Below are 16,722 nucleotides of genomic sequence, written 5' to 3'. Positions count from 1 at the left end.
AAGAAATTGCTAATTCGTGTTGCTGTATGTATATTTTTGACCCAGCAGATTTGATCACTTTTTCTGTTAACCCATAATAAAGTCATAAAAGAACCAAACTTCATGAATGTTTTTTGTGACAAAGAATTATCTGTTCCAATCACTCTATTGGAGAAAAATCAGAGTTGTAGAAATAACTGGAAACTCAAGAGAGCCATGACATTATGTTCTTCACAAGTGTATGTAAACTTTTGACCACAACTGTACATCATTTGATTAGACTCGTCAAGTGTTGACATACACGAAACTGTCCTTTCCAATTTATCCATATGTGATGACCGTGAATCCTTACCCTGTGTTTCATTCCAACACAATGTCGAGGTGGTGGTACTGGTAGTGGCAAAATCATGGTTTGGGGTTACATCCAGTATTGGGGTGTGCGAGAGCTCTGCAGGGTGGAAGGCAACATAAATAGTCTGAAATATCAGCAAATCTTAGCTGCCTCTTACATTCCCAACCATAAAAAGGGACAAATTCTGCAGCAGGATGGTGCTCCATCGCATACTTCAATCAAGATCCTCCAGGACTGGCCAGCACAGTCACCAGACATGAACATCATTGAGCATGTCTGGGGTCAGATGAAAGAGGAAGCATGGAAGACGAAACCCAAGAATGTTGATGAACTCTCGAAGGCATTCAATACTGCTTTCTTTGATGTTCCTGATGACTTCATCAATAAATTGTATGAATCCTTGCCGAACCGCATGGAAGTCATACAAAATATTAAATTTGGATCTCATAGCACCACTACGTAATTCGCTTATGTTATGTAACATATTTTTGTATTTGAACTACACTTTTTGTTCAATTTTCACACTAGTTTCTTTCGGCGACAAAACTTTTGTCTTGCCAAAATTTGACCTTTATGACTTAATTAAATGATCAATCTTTTTTCAGTGAAACAAATATATTTCTGTACATTCAACATAATTTGGGAGGGTCTTAGCTTTCATATGAGCCATTTCTGAAACCAATTTAATAATTAAAAGTCAGTTTATTAGCAATTGTATCAAAATGGATAAGTGACAAGACTTTTGTCAGGGACTGTAGATATAGATAGGTCTAAATCATTTGGACAGGGAACGATTGATCGAATGTCAATGACGGAAAGTAACCACACATGTGTCGAGAAATATTCTTCAGTTCATAACATATGGGTGACATTTTTTATTTTTTAGAATAAAGGGTAAAGTAAATGACTGTTCTATCCTCTGTTCCATCTTTTTTTGTATTGATTTTCACGCATTTTATGATGACAATGACGAAACTCCAAAAAGAACACAGAAAATGAAAGGTTTCACGTCAGGTGACTTCACATAATATCAGAATACAACGGGTGGCTGTGCACAAATGTGGTAGACTTTGGAATATTTCAAAATATATCATCCAAAGTATCGATCTTGTATCTTCATAAAATTGGTGATTTGTACTCCAAGTAAATATCTGTCCAAACTACAGCCTGCGGGCCAACTGTGGCCCGCTGCCTGGTTTTTATTGGCCCGCACTATTATGATGAAAATATAAATGAAAATAGCCCGCACAAGAAGCTTGAGTTCAGCCTACATTTTGTTTCACTTCTCAGTTTTATCACTAGATGGAGCTAGTCACTTAAACAGTTCTTAACACCTTGACATCAATGTAGGAAACATTGTCGAAGTTGCAGTATTATGTTTTACATAAACATATCTAAAAAATATTTCTGTATAATGAATTTTAGTAGTAGTAGTAGATTCAGTAGTGCAAATATATAAGGTTCATCCATCCGTCCAATATCTCCCGCTTATCCAATATATACAGTATATATACAGTATATATATATACAGTGGGGAGAACAAGTATTTGATACACAGTCAATGGACTGTGGGGAGTGGGGAGAACAAGTATTTGATACACTGCCAATGGGTCTTCCCATTGACTGTGTATCAAATACTTGTTCTCCCCACTGTATATATATATACAGTGCCTTGCAAAAGTATTCGGCCCCCTTGAACCTTGCAACCTTTCGCCAAATTTCAGGCTTCAAACATAAAGATATAAAATTTTAATTTTTTGTCAAGAATCAACAACAAGTGGGACACAATTGTGAAGTGGAACAAAATTTATTGGATAATTTAAACTTTTTTAACAAATAAAAAACTGAAAAGTGGCGCGTGCAATATTATTCGGCCCCCTTGCGTTAATACTTTGTAGCGCCACCTTTTGCTCCAATTACAGCTGCAAGTCGCTTGGGGTATGTTTCTATCAGTTTTGCACATTGAGAGACTGACGTTCTTGCCCATTCTTCCTTGCAAAACCGCTCCAGCTCAGTGTGGTTGGATGGAGAGTGTTTGTGAACAGCAGTCTTCAGCTCTTTCCACAGATTCTCGATTGGATTCAGGTCTGGACTTTGACTTGGCCATTCTAACACCTGGATACCTTTATTTTTGAACCATGCCATTGTAGATTTGGCTTTATGTTTTGGATCATTGTCCTGTTGGAAGATAAATCTCCGTCCCAGTCTCAGGTCTTGTGTAGATACTAACAGGTTTTCTTCCAGAATGTTCCTGTATTTGGCTGCATCCATCTTCCCGTCAATTTTAACCATCTTCCCTGTCCCTGCTGAAGAAAAGCAGGCCCAAACCATGATGCAGCCACCACCATGTTTGACAGTGGGGATGGTGTGTTCAGGGTGATGAGCTGTGTTGCTTTTACGCCAAACATATTGTTTTGCATTGTGGCCAAAAAGTTCAATTTTGGTTTCATCTGACCAGAGCACCTTCTTCCACATGTTTGGTGTGTCTCCCAGGTGGCTTGTGGCAAACTTTAAATGAGACTTTTTATGGATATCTTTGAGAAATGGCTTTCTTCTTGCCACTCTTCCATAAAGGCCAGATTTGTGCAGTGTACGACTGATTGTTTTCCTATGGACAGACTCTCCCACCTCAGCTGTAGATCTCTGCAGTTCATCCAGAGTGATCATGGGCCTCTTGGCTGCATCTCTGATCAGTTTTCTCCTTGTTTGAGAAGAAAGTTTGGAAGGACGGCCGGGTCTTGGTAGATTTGCAGTGGTCTGATGCTCCTTCCATTTCAATATGATGGCTTGCACAGTGCTCCTTGAGATGTTTAAAGCTTGGGAAATCTTTTTGTATCCAAATCCGGCTTTAAACTTCTCCACAACAGTATCTCGGACCCGCCTGGTGTGTTCCTTGGTTTTCATAATGCTCTCTGCACTTTAAACAGAACCCTGAGACTATCACAGAGCAGGTGCATTTATACGGAGACTTGATTACACACAGGTGGATTCTATTTTTTCATCATCGGTCATTTAGGACAACATTGTATCATTCAGAGATCCTCACTGAACTTCTGGAGTGAGTTTGCTGCACTGAAAGTAAACGGGCCGAATAATATTGCACGCCCCACTTTTCAGTTTTTTATTTGTTAAAAAAGTTTAAATTATCCAATAAATTTTGTTCCACTTCACGATTGTGTCCCACTTGTTGTTGATTCTTGACAAAAAATTAAAATTTTATATCTTTATGTTTGAAGCCTGAAATGTGGCAAAAGGTTGCAAGGTTCAAGGGGGCCGAATACTTTTGCAAGGCACTGTATTTTGAGATTTAGGGTTACTTAAAGGATTAATTCCGATTTTCGCAGAAATTTGGATTACGTCGCCAGCGGAGTGACGGAACTCATTCATAACCCGGGGACTACCTGTACTGTCCCGCTGCCACAACTGGCCCACTGGCTGTAATTCTGAGACCCCTATATTCCCTCAAACGTGTTGGCACCCCGTGGCAACTAAAGTAACCTCCCTGAGGATGTAGACAACACTATAATGAGTACACCCAGAAAAAAATTCTCAAGAAGCCATCCCTGAAAAGCCACTCAAAATTTTGTTCCATATTGAGATCATTTACAGGTTTGTCCAATTTCCAAGGGTGCTTTGTCCAAAAGTCAACTCTTCGTTGCATCATGCTGTGTTTTTGGCGTTTGTGTACTCTTGTGTAAGAAGGTAATTTTCCCCAAAACATGCCAAAGTAATGTTAAATTGGCTGGAACACCTCGATAGGAAGATATTGGGTACGAAGTTGCATATAAAGCAGCGAAGAGGTGAAACTCCACATCCTTGACAAGATGAAGACCGTACAGGTTGCTCTTCTCGTCTTTGTGCTCATCAGCCAGGGTGAGTGTTGTACTTCATTTCAACTGTAACGTCTTTATGAAAAACATATTTCTTTGTCTAGGTGAGGCCCTGGAGTGTAACTGTGGAGGAATAAATACTTTGTGTACAACTGAGACTTGCTCAGGTGTCAGCGATGTCTGTGCCGTTTACTACAGGTTTGACAACAGTAAGTAGTTCATTTAAGGGTTTTCCTACTCACAATGGCGTTTGTTGTCGATATGTCTAAATACCGTTAAAAAAAAAAATGTCCTTGAGTGATTATGATTTAAATGCCTTAAATGCTTAAATTTTCTTCTCCTACAAATGTGAATTTTCTTTAAAAAAAAAAACATTTGGTAAAAATTCACGTTACTAGAAAACAGGTTACTTTTATGGGCACTTTTTTTTTTTTTTGGCAATGAAATGGTTTTACCAACATAAATATACAATCATTCTCTCACAATTTTGTCTTGTCTTGAAAAAATGTCCTTTTTTCCTGAGAGGAATAATACTTGAGCTTTGTATTCTTACACATATCCATATTGCCCTCTTAGGGGAAAAAAATCCACTTAATTTTGTAATAGTAGAAAAAAAAACTTGTGTGGAGAATGTTTTTTGTTCCATCAGCTCTGGTACACTATAAAGGCTGCGCACCACGCAGTGAATGCTTTCCGAAGAGGAACATCGACAGAACAACTAAATGCTGCATGTCTAACTGGTGCAACTGATAAAAGTTCCTGTTCATGAATGGCATGGATTTACAATCCAAATAAATGGGTGGAGAAAAAAAGTACTGTAAAGTTTTCATTCATTCACTCATCTTCTGAATCGCGTGTGTGAACGGCGTACTTCCCAGTTATGCGCGCGCATTCGCGCCCGCCCCCACCTTTGTGTTTATTGCACTGTTTATTGCACAATTCATTTGTGTGTTGTTGATTATTGTGCAGTCAATTTGCATTGTTTTAGATCAGCACTGATATGATGTTAACTGTAACCCCTAAACCCTAACCTGAAGTTCAGAATTTTTCACATTAGGCTTAATCTTCGAGTTAGGGGAGGGTTAATTAGTCGGTGAAGTTTATTTCAACAGATTCCATGCCGTTTGTTAGTTTCAGGGCTCCTGAGTGGCTTAGCTAGCGCGAGTTAATGGTGGTTGAACTCAACTCCATCGACTACTTAAACCCCCGGTGACACCAAGATTAAGCCTTATGTGAAAAATTCTTATCTTCCCCTTTAAATTCAATTATCGGAAAGTCACTTACATGTGATGACATTTTTCTGTTGTCATTCTTATGTTAGGGCAGCAAAGAGAGAAAAATTGGTAAAAAGTAACCGGTACATTACTTTTAAAGTAACTTAGTTACTTTGATGATAAAGTAATCAGTAAAGTAACTACATTACTTTTTTGAGGCGTAATCAGTAATCAGTAATGAAATTACTTTTTCAAGTAACCTGTGACAACACCGTTCAAATGTTTCCGCAAAAAAATTGACCATAACATCGAAACTGCTTTTGGGGAATTTAACTGATTGTGTTAAATGAGAAAACATGCAAAACCTTTTTTGGGGGGTTATCTAAGTCAGTGTTTTTCAACCGGTGTGCCACATGAAATTATCCAATACCACATTTTTTATTTTTTTTTACGTCGTTGGGCGGAGTTACAGTGGGAAGGAAGGTGTAGGTAGAAGGTTGCGGTCGTGTGCAGATGTGCGAGGTATTGCTCGTGTCGCGTTCAAGAATTGCTCGGACTTCTAGCCATCAGCCACCTTGCTGACCGTAACAATGTGGACCTCAGCACGTCTATTGTACATCATTTGATTAGACTCGTCAAGTGTCGATGTACACAAAACTGTCCTATCCAATTCATCCATATGTGACGACCGTCAATCCTCGCCCTGTGTTTTATTCCAACACATTGTCGAGCCATCCCTGCGCTGTCATATGTAATTTGCGTTCCGGCACCTTATGAGTTTCAAATCAAGCACTGCTTGTGTAGCGTCATCCGTTTCGACCGCGCGTATCTGAGTCGGACGAGACATTCAACTTTATTTCCTTATAATATGAAATGTAAATGTTTGCATTTAAAATATATTCCATTTCACTTGGCTTAATGTAAGTCATTTGTACCTATTTTTGTTAATGTATGTTCCTGTGTTTTTAAATGTATACATCCGTCAGTGTTTACATTTGCTTCAATTTTAATGTACAGTGGATCACAAAAGTGAGTACACCCCTCGCATTTCTGCAGATATTTAAGTATATCTTTTCATGGGACAACACTGACAAAATGACACTTTGACACAATGAGAAGTAGTCTATGTGCAGCTTATTTTCCCTCAAAAAAACTCAAAATATAGCCATTAAATATCGAGACCACTGGCGACAAAAGTGATTACACCCCTTTGAAAAAACGTACATCCCTCAATGTCCAAATTGAGTACTGCTTGTCATTTTCCCTCCAAAATGTCATGTGACCCGCCCGTCACCTCAGACCATAGGACACCATAGGACATGGTGCCAGTAATCCATGTGCTTTGTAGATATGCCTTCAGCAAGCTGTTTGCGGGGTTTTTTTATGTACCGTGTTGATGGGGGAAAATATTACATTATGCTTTTGTGATGTATGATTGCTTCTGTGACATAGATTGTAACAACTTCTATTGTTTTTCACCTTGTTCCCATAGTTGGGAGACGCGCTTGAGAATCTCACAAGATAACTTGTTTTGCACCATAGTATTGTTTTACTACACGCCTGGGTCCCATAGTTACACGCCTGGGTCCCATAGAGATAACTTGTTTTGCACCCATAATATTTACTATTACTATTACTATACTATTTAATATATTTGTTGGCATCTGTTGCAGCACAGCTCATTTGTCCCATGTGAAAAGCCCTTTTTCAAGAGGGCTGAACCAAAAGTAGCTTAAATGTTTGTGATTGGACGGGGCCGCGCCGCTCGGGGTCGGAAGTTGGCCTCTCCGCCTCCGAGGGGTGCGTCCTTACAAAACTGGACACTTCCGGGCGACCCGTGAAGTCCGCCAGGGGTCACGTACGGATCGCCTGGCTTTGCCCCTTTGCCGCTTTACTGGAATGTTGCTGGCTTCCCACTCACTTGTCACGGTAAGCGATTTTCATTGCTAGGGGACACTTGGTTGTACTGTAACGTAGCATAGGGATTCTGAGATTGACAAACTCAAATCTAGCATCACGTTACCATCTGTTTGCTTGCTCTTGTGGGATTGTAATCAATAAATCTAATTTATTCTGCATTTTCTAATCAATAAACATCGTCTATTGAGCAAAAGTGTGCCTGTTACTGATTCACCGTGAACCTGGAAATTTCGGAAAACACGTGTTCACAAGAGGCTTCCTCCTGGGGTGACAGCAATGCACACCAATTTGATGTAGAGTGCGGCGTATGGTCTGAGCACTAACAGGCTGACCCCACACTTCTTCAATCTCTGCAGCAATGCTGACAGCACTCCTGTAACGAGTCACATGGCATTTTGGAGGGAAAATGACAAGCAGTACTCAATGTGGACATTTAGGGATGTACGTAGTTTCTATGCGGTGTACTCACTTTTGTTACCAGGGGTTTAGATACTAAAGGCTTTATTTTGAGGAGAAAATTATATAAGATGCACACAGACTAAATTCCATTGTGTCAAAGTGTCATGAAAAGATATACTTAATTATCTGCAGAAATGCGAGGTGTATTCACTTTAGTGATACACTGTTTTCCGATTTTTATTCATAATTTATTTGTTCTGCTATGTGTAATTGCTATTTGCAATAGTACCAGCAGCATTTATTAAGAATTTAGTGTAGGTTTTCAGGCTGTGGAATGAATTAATGGAATTATAATGTATTCTTATGGGAAAATCCTGCTCGACATATGACCATTTCAACTTACAAACAAGGTCCTGGAACAAATTAGTTTCATATGTAGAGGTATCACTGTACAATACTTTTGGACTTTTGGATAGTTATTTTGAGATTTAGGGTTACTTAAAGGATTAATTCCGATTTTCGCAGAAATTCGAGTTACGTCGCCAGCGTAGCGACAGAACTCGTTCGTTACCCGGGGACTACCTGTACTGTCCCGCGGGCCACAATTGGCCCACTGGCCGTAATTCTGAGACCCCTATATTCCGTCAAACGTGTTGGGACCCCATGGCAACTAAAGTAACCTCCCTGAGGATGCAGACAACACTATAATGAGTACACCCAGAAAAAATTCCCACGAAGCCATCCCTGGAAAGGCACACAAAATTTTGTTCCGTTTTGAGATCATTTACAGGTCTATTTGTCCAATTTCCAAGGGTCTTTTGTCCAAAAGTCATCTCTTCATTGCATTATGCTGTGTTTTTGGCGTTTGTGTACTCTTGTGTAAGAAAGTACTTTGCCCCAAAACATGCCAAATTCATTTTAAATTGGCTGGCACCCCCCGATAGGAAGATATTGGGGACAAAGTTGCATATAAAGCAGTGAAGAGGAGAAACTCCACATCCTCAACAAGATGAAGACTGTACAGGTTGCTCTTCTCGTCTTTGTGCTCATCAGCCAGGGTGAGTGTTGTACGTCATTTCAGCTGTAACGTCTTTATGAAAAATATTTTTCTTTGTCTAGGTGAGGCCCTGGAGTGTAACTGCAGAGGAACACGTAGTTCATGTAATGAATCAACTGAGACCTGCGTAGGTTTCAGCGATGTCTGTGCCACTTACTACTACTCGCCTTTATTCCGTAAGTAGTTCATTCAAGGGTTTTCATTCTCACAATGGCGTCTGTTGTAGATATGTCTAAATAACATTTAAAAATAAAAAATCCTCCAATGATTATCATTTAAATGCATAAATTGCACTTTTTTCTCCTAAAAATTGAATTTTCTAAAAGGGCAACTGAAGACCTTTCCGGATTTTGGTGTAATTTTACGAATATAAACTTTGGACGAGTTCGTCAAAACAACCATGACATTATCAACACGTAATTGTAAGGATAATTTGCGTTTTTTTAGTTTTTTTGCACTCCGTTAATGTTCCCTTCGCAAACCCGGAAGTGTGACGTAGATTCCCCGCCGCAACAGAGAAGACTATCCACAGCTAGCATTGCAGCAACAACGATGTCAATGATATTTCCACCAAAGGTAACCATTCAGGATCGCTCTTTCGTGACGCTACCGATGGCAAAGGCTCTGAGGAAAGATGAACTACAATAAATCCCTACATGTTTGAACCTGAGGCGTCAGATGACGACGATTTGCTTGACACAGCAGATGTCGTCATGACGCCAATTGACAGCTCGACACTTCACGAACGGGAGAGTGAGTGGTAAGCCTAAATCCAGCATCGTGATTTTTTCATTTGAGAGAATGCGATTACATGGTTGTATATTTTTCTATGCTCTCCACATAGCTAAAACTGGATATTAGGTAATCAGACAGCTCCTACCGATCTAAATATGGTAAAGCTAGCCCAAATGTGGCTAAATGAATGATATGTTATTGATTTTTCAAAATAAATGACAAAACGATTGTATTTTCCAGGTGTTGCTGTAAACCGTCAAGTAATTACCATTCCAAGAGTATGCCTGTGTCGTCAGGAGATCCTAGACTTGAGAGCCAAACTTGAGGAGGCTGAAGCACTGACAGGGGCATGAATTACATTAAAAAAAATAAAACCATAAATTGTAAACAACATTGACATATTTTGTTGACTTTTTAATGTATTCTATTGGTATATAATATATTGTAATTATATTACATTCTGAAACACTATTCAATAGGGCACAATAATAAATGATACCAGATTTATGTTGAATCAGCATCAGCTTTCGCTGTCAGATTGTAACACAACATAGAAAGCTAAGTTATACGTAGCACACAATGGCACACATCAAAGAACATAAATTTAGTAAGCAACACAAAGTTAGGATAGCAACGGACTAGCGCAACATTGAAAAATGATAATGGCAGTGGGAAATATGTATTTACTCTTTTCTGTAGCAATAAGTGTTCTCTATACAAAGATAAATCATTAATAAAATATCAAGTTAACTAGATTTTTCTTTTAACCCTTAATGCCGTATGTGGCGATTCGGCATCATACCGTTCCCGCTTAGCGGCCAAAATATCGTCTGCCTTTGTTCACTGTAAAATGACGCGCGGTCAAGTAACGTTTTGTGAACGTTGCCTTTTATTTTGGCTCAACAAGACTCAACACAATACAGCACACGCGTGGGAATGCGGGCTTCAACTCCGGCCTCCAAGCACTTGCCGGTTATCGCTTTAGCTGCCGTAAAGTAGGTGACGTGAAGTACCGCAAATGTAAACACAGCGCTGCACAATGGATATATGACATCTCCCTCTTTTGAGATAAACAATTTCTCAGCGTGCAACAAAGCATACATTAGCAATCACTTTTCAATTCAAACATGAACATTCCGGTTGTAATGCAGATGAAACAATATTCTGTAAACACGATTATTCAAAATATATTCTTCCTTCTGTATGCTAAATGCAATAATGTAATAACCATCAAAGTGCAACACAGATGAATGAACATTTCAAAATTCACATTTTCGAAATACACATATTTCCCCATCCCCCCCCCCCCCAAAGGCCATCACTCTCGTTATCATCTGTAAACATTACAAAAGTAACGTGTTGCATAAAAAAGGGCATTTGTAGTGATTATTTTTCTTCAGAACAAAAAAATGAACACATCCTTTGTATGCAACGGTGCACACGTCACGTGTGCCTCCATGTCGTTCCGCTTTTAGACACGTTTTATTTATTTCACGTTTTATATCATCTGTAAACATAGCAAACATAACGTGTTGCATAAACAATGTAATTGCTATTGATTTATTTCTCTAATGAAAAATGAACACAGCATGTGCTGCTAAATATCAAACAGAAGTATATGTATGTTGATGGTTTTCAACACATTTTATTTTGAAATTATAACCGTAATTTCTGTTCCTTATTGTTCTGCAGAAATACAAATGGATGCAGCGGCTTTTTACGCTAAGCAAGCACATCTGACCAAAACTCCTCCTGCGGAGAGTGATGAGAGTGCTCTCAGTGAAAGTGAGGGCAGATGCTGACGGGCCGCCTCATCCACCTCCAACCACCAGTGCTGCACCTGCAAGAGGTACTACATCGAAAAGAAACAGGATACCTTGGAGAACTGTAAAACAGCAAAACTCTGCAAAACTTGTTCATGCTGTACTGGTCCAGTGTAACTCGAATTCTGATAGTAGCAGATGCCATGACCCGAGACAGATGGTAAGAAATAACACTTCATATATGTGACAACATGGCACCCAACAAAGATTTACAAAATTAGATTACTAATTGACACACTTCTCCCCAAATTTCAAGCTCTCCCTTAGTACCAAATGTTGTGTGTAGATGAGCAAATGGTTCAAGGTCAGATTGAGCCTAAAACAATACATCCCCTAAAAGCCATACAAATGGGGATACGCATTTTTTGTGCTTTGCGACACAAGAGGTCTGGTGCACTCATTTGATGTATTCACAGGGAAAATAGATCCGATACCGAGCCAACCAGACTAGGGCTGTCCCAAACGACTAATTTTCTCCCGATTAGTCAGCCGACTATTTTTACGATTAGTCGACTAATCTAATAATTTTAAAAAATGTTTTTTGTTTTTGTTTACTAATTTAGCAATGAAATTTTTGTTGACACTTATCAATTTACAAAAAACATATTGGAACACCTAAATTATTTACTAAAGTACAAATAAACACGTAAATAACAATAATAAATCACAAATAAACAATGACTTCAAATGCTGATAGAATTAACTAGTGTCGCATCCCGATTGAAAAGATGGTCTCTTAAACTGATGGTTTACAACTTTTATTCCATCCTTGATGTAATCACACTGTAAGAGCTACGGTGCACACAAATAAAACAACACAATTAGAAATTAACGAAAACTTTTCACCTTTTTCCTTTTAAACCTTATTTATATATCAATGAATTGCCTATATGAATTGCCTTTACCTTATTACCTTATCATTGACAATCTCTCCCTTGAGTGCAATCACTGTATATACTGTATATATTTATGACCTTTTAACGTTATATAATTTTCTATACCATAAAATAAACAATAACATGAAATAAACCTTTCAGTTAGCAATACTAATAGCACTTATAGGCCCATTGTCAATGAAACATTATTATTCAGTAAAGCGACAGCACCCTCTAGTGTACAAAAAATGCAAATTTTTTTTTGAAGAGACAGGACACAAGAGTGTACCCTCCTTTATTTCTTTGAAATAAGTCAATGTTTTGGACACTCTGGTGCGCTTTTTTGGCTTTGTGCCGCTTTCCCCGCTTGCATACAGAGCATCCGACATTCTGAACTTTCCGCGCATATATTTTTTTAACCCTTCATTAACCGTCGACAGGATTTTGTGCTCGTCGACGGATTTACGTCATCGATGACGTCGACTATGTCGACTAGTCGGGACAGCTCTAAACCAGACATAGGAGCCAGTGGTAACATTGTGCCGAATGCCCAAAATGCGCAGCAACGTTGCAAACTCCCAAATCGTAAGGGGCAGAGCGTTTTCAAATGTGAAAAGTGCAATGTACATCTGTGCTTAAACAGAAACAATAATTGTTTTTCTGAATTTCACAAGCAGTGAAAAAAGATGTATCAATAAAAGTGTGTTCAGACCTGAGATGGGAACATGTGCCTTTTTTGCCATTTGTTTTACTTAATTGCCTGTTGTCGCTAATCGGCATCATACCTAAATGTATGCCTATTTTATGGGCTATATTCAAATGATCACTTTCAACTTAATTTAGCATCTATTTGAAGGTAAAAACACACCCAAAACATTTTTTTTATGATTGGAAATAAATTTAGGCATTATGTATACAGTATATATGACTAGTTTATGATTTCATGTCATCAAAATTTGCTACATTTATTTCTCCTAAGTCATCGTCATCTGATGTCGCAGACGGAAGAAATTCAGCATCTGGCAGGCCTCATAGGATCTCTTCCGTCGTCATCGCTGGACACCGCATCACTTTGGTCATCATATGACTCAACCCACTCTCTGTTGATTTTGGGAAACTGGGTGGCGACTGACTTGCAACGCTTTTTTCATCGTGTTGAGGGTTTCCGCCACTTAATAGTTAGCTGGAATAGGCTCCAGCACCTCCGCGACCCTTGTGAGGAAAAGCGGCATGGAAAATGAATGAATGAATGAATGAATTTTTTATGTTTGGCTTCCTGGGGCGGGGGGGGAATCACAGCAGCATGAAAATATTGGATGAATCCTAATTTTAATAATTTTTGATAATAATTTCTTGGTGATCAAATAATAATGCCCCAGTCAAATCAGCATCTATTTGATGCTATTGTTCCTTCTTCAAAAAAAATAAATAAATAAATGTCGCGCTTCAACAAACAGGCAGTAGGAGTCCCCCTCGTTTATTATTAACAGAAGTGCATCAAATTATAGAATCATAAAAGCCAGTAAAGGTATCTACTTACGTTTTTGTAAAACCAATGTTGCATTGTTGTAGGTTTTCAAAGCTGTCGTCGCTGAAATGATGAAAACAATGAGCCGATTGGGGACCTGTATGCATGCTCACAAAAACGGTCCAAACCTTTGCAGGAGAAGTTTTTGGGGACCACTCATAGAGTCTCGAGTCTTCCTGTGAGCAATTCATCACTACACATCGAGATGGCATGACGAATCTCGCGAGTAAAACCCAGAAAATGTATGCAATACATGGCGAGGATAGCGTGGTGCTATATTTCCGTGTTCAGAGTGGTGGCGAGGCTTCCTGGAAGTTACGTCATCAGGTAGCGGTCAGCACGTCCCTCGTTGCTATGGCCATAACTCAAAAACTACGCGGTCAATTATTATTTTTATATTTTTTTAATGTGAGTTTTTGAGACAGCGAATGATGCATTTAATACAATTCAACTGAGTAAAACATTCAAGAGCGAAATCCAAAAAGCTCTTCAGTTGCCCTTTAAAAACAACAACAACAACAACAAAAATTGGTAAGAATTTACTAATTTTTCATGACCTTTATTCTGTTTGAAAATGAGTTGTTTGTTTTTTTTTGCAATTAAATGGTTTTTCCTAAATAAATATACCTTCATTCTCTGGGGAAAAATCCACTTAATTTTGTAATAGTACAAAATAAAACCTGTATGGAGTATGTTTTTTTGTTCCCTCAGCTCTTGAATCCTACAAAGGCCTCATGGAGTGATTGCTTTTTGAAGTCCAGCTCCGAATCAGCTACCTGCTGCTCGTGTAACTGGTGCAACTGATAAAAGTTCCTGTTTATGAATGGCATGGATTTACAATACAAATAAAAGGGTGGAGGAAAAAAAGTACTGTAAAGTTTTCATTCATTCACTCATCTTCTAAATCGCGTGTGTGCACACTTCCGGGTTGTGCGCGCGCATTCGCGCCTGCCCCCACCTTTGTGTTTATTGCACTGTTTATTGCACAATTCGTTTGTGTGTTGTTGATTATTATGCAGTCAATTTGCATTGTTTTACATCGGCACTGATATGATGTTAACCCTAAACACTAACCCGAAGTTCCGAATTCTTCATCTTTGGCTTCATCTTCAAGCTAGGGAGGGGTTAATTAGTCCGTGGAGTTGATTTCAACAGATTCCATGCAGTTTGTCAGTTATTTGTTAGTTTCAAGGCTCCTGAGTGGCTAAGCTAGCGCGAATTAATGGTGGTTGAAATCAGCTCCATCGACTAATTAAATCCCCGCTAACTCGAAGATTAAGCCTTAGATGAAAAATTCTGATCTTTCCCCTTTAAATTCAATTATAGCTCTGTTGCTAAAATTCTAATCAATAAACAGACGTGCCTGCTTCTATTGTTTTAGTAACTTAATAAATAATAACTTGATAAAATAAGGATATTACAACCATAGTGTAACCAACAATAAAAAAATATCCAAACATAAGTGCAAGAATACTTGTCTCTGGGCAGAAAAATGAGCCCTTTGTGCAAGAAATGAATGACTAAGTGATAAGAACAGGACAGTGACATCCCCACGAATAAGCGATTGCTTTGCCCCAGTATCCCGCAGAATAGTGATATCAACCGGTTTTGTGTTTTCCAATGTTACTGAACCTTTTGAGACAAATGGTTGAAAATCTGGATCAACCTGCCGTTTTGGTGTGGCTAACTTCATGCGAGGCGGTGCAAATTGTCTAGTCTGAATGGATGCAATTGAGGATGGTGGTTTGGTTTTTGATTCTTTTCTTTTCAGGATGGGACAGGAGCCAATCAGGTGGCCCTGCTCATGGCAGTAAAAACATTCGCGGGTTTCTGTAGCCAAAGAGACCGTGACAGGGTTACGACGATTGGTGTTAGGGGATCTAGGTTTGTCAACAAGAGCCGAATCACAACGAACTATTAGGGCTGACACTGGTTTGTGTGTCAAAGCGAATTCATCCGCCAGTACTGCGGCTTCAGTCAGGCAGGTGGTTTTCTGCTCATTTAAATAAATTACAATTCTCTCTGGAAGACAATTTTTAAACTCTTCCATCAATATTAATTCACGCAAGTCATCGAAATTTTGAATCTTGCTAGCTTGGCACCATCTATCAAAGCCGTTTTCTCCCTCGCGAACTCTACATAGGTTTGGGTGGCAGTTTTTCCACATTTTCTAAATTTTTGCCTATATGCCTCTGACACTAACTCATACGCGCGAAGGACGGTGGCTTTCACAACGTCATAATTAAGGCCATCTTCTAAAGACAGCGAGGTGCACACTTCTTGGGCTTTTCCAACTAATCTACATTGAAGCAATAAGGGCCACACATTTTTGGGCCAATTCAATGTAGCTGCGACACGTTCGAAAACATTAAAATATGAGTCCACTTCAGACTCTCCGAAAGGCGGAACTAATGCGATGTGCCGGCTAACATCAAACCCGTCATGAGGCATACCTGTGAGCGGTGACTGTGGGGTTGAGGGGCTGGCTGTAACAGCCGCACCCCGCTCTAGCTCCAGAGCTTTCACCCGCAGATGCATGGCTTCCACCTCCAACTCCTTGAGTCTCACCTCAACCTCTTTTATGTGAAGCGTTATCCTCAGCTCCTCGGCAGACATAGCAGCCTGACTTGGGGAGGTACGGAGTGGGGGAACACCAGGCACAGCACATGGCCCCTCTGTCGGGGCTGGCTCACCAAACAAACCCCTGTCATGTAACACATTACACAGGACCTCACGTAGCTCAGGTTTCCTGATGTTAGGAGGCACAACCACCTCAAAAGCGTGTGCAATTAGAACAAGATCAGCCTTTCTACATTTACCAAGTACCTCTATAGTCGGATTACTAACAAAATCATATACACTAAATTCCATAGTCGCCACCACCAAAAAGAAAAAACTGCCAACCAAAAGCAGCCAACGAGGCAGAAAATAACCAAAGAGACTCACCAGGAAAGGCGACGAACGACGATAAAAAAGCAACGGACGAACCCCCAAAATCACCGTAAGATTG

General features: G+C 39.4%; 1 long non-coding RNA gene across 7 annotated transcripts; it reads left to right on the top strand.

The window, feature by feature from the left end:
* The first annotated feature begins 4,042 nt into the window (after window positions 1-4,042).
* LOC130909390 (uncharacterized) lies at window positions 4,043-9,879 on the top strand. Of its 7 annotated transcripts, XR_009061747.1 has the most exons (5): window positions 4,043-4,204; window positions 4,266-4,370; window positions 4,811-9,511; window positions 9,596-9,644; window positions 9,727-9,879. It is a non-coding gene; the product is annotated as an uncharacterized LOC130909390 (long non-coding RNA). The 7 variants fall into 7 exon arrangements; XR_009061748.1 differs by having other exon boundaries at window positions 4,811-8,752; window positions 8,814-9,879; XR_009061745.1 differs by having other exon boundaries at window positions 4,811-8,927; window positions 9,328-9,879.
* Window positions 9,880-16,722: the final 6,843 nt, after the last annotated feature.

The sequence above is a fragment of the Corythoichthys intestinalis genome, chromosome 21 (genome assembly GCF_030265065.1).
Source record: "Corythoichthys intestinalis isolate RoL2023-P3 chromosome 21, ASM3026506v1, whole genome shotgun sequence".
Classification (NCBI taxonomy): domain Eukaryota; kingdom Metazoa; phylum Chordata; class Actinopteri; order Syngnathiformes; family Syngnathidae; genus Corythoichthys; species Corythoichthys intestinalis.
Note: the sequence above shows the minus strand (reverse complement) of the source record. Positions and strands in the feature narration are given on the sequence as shown.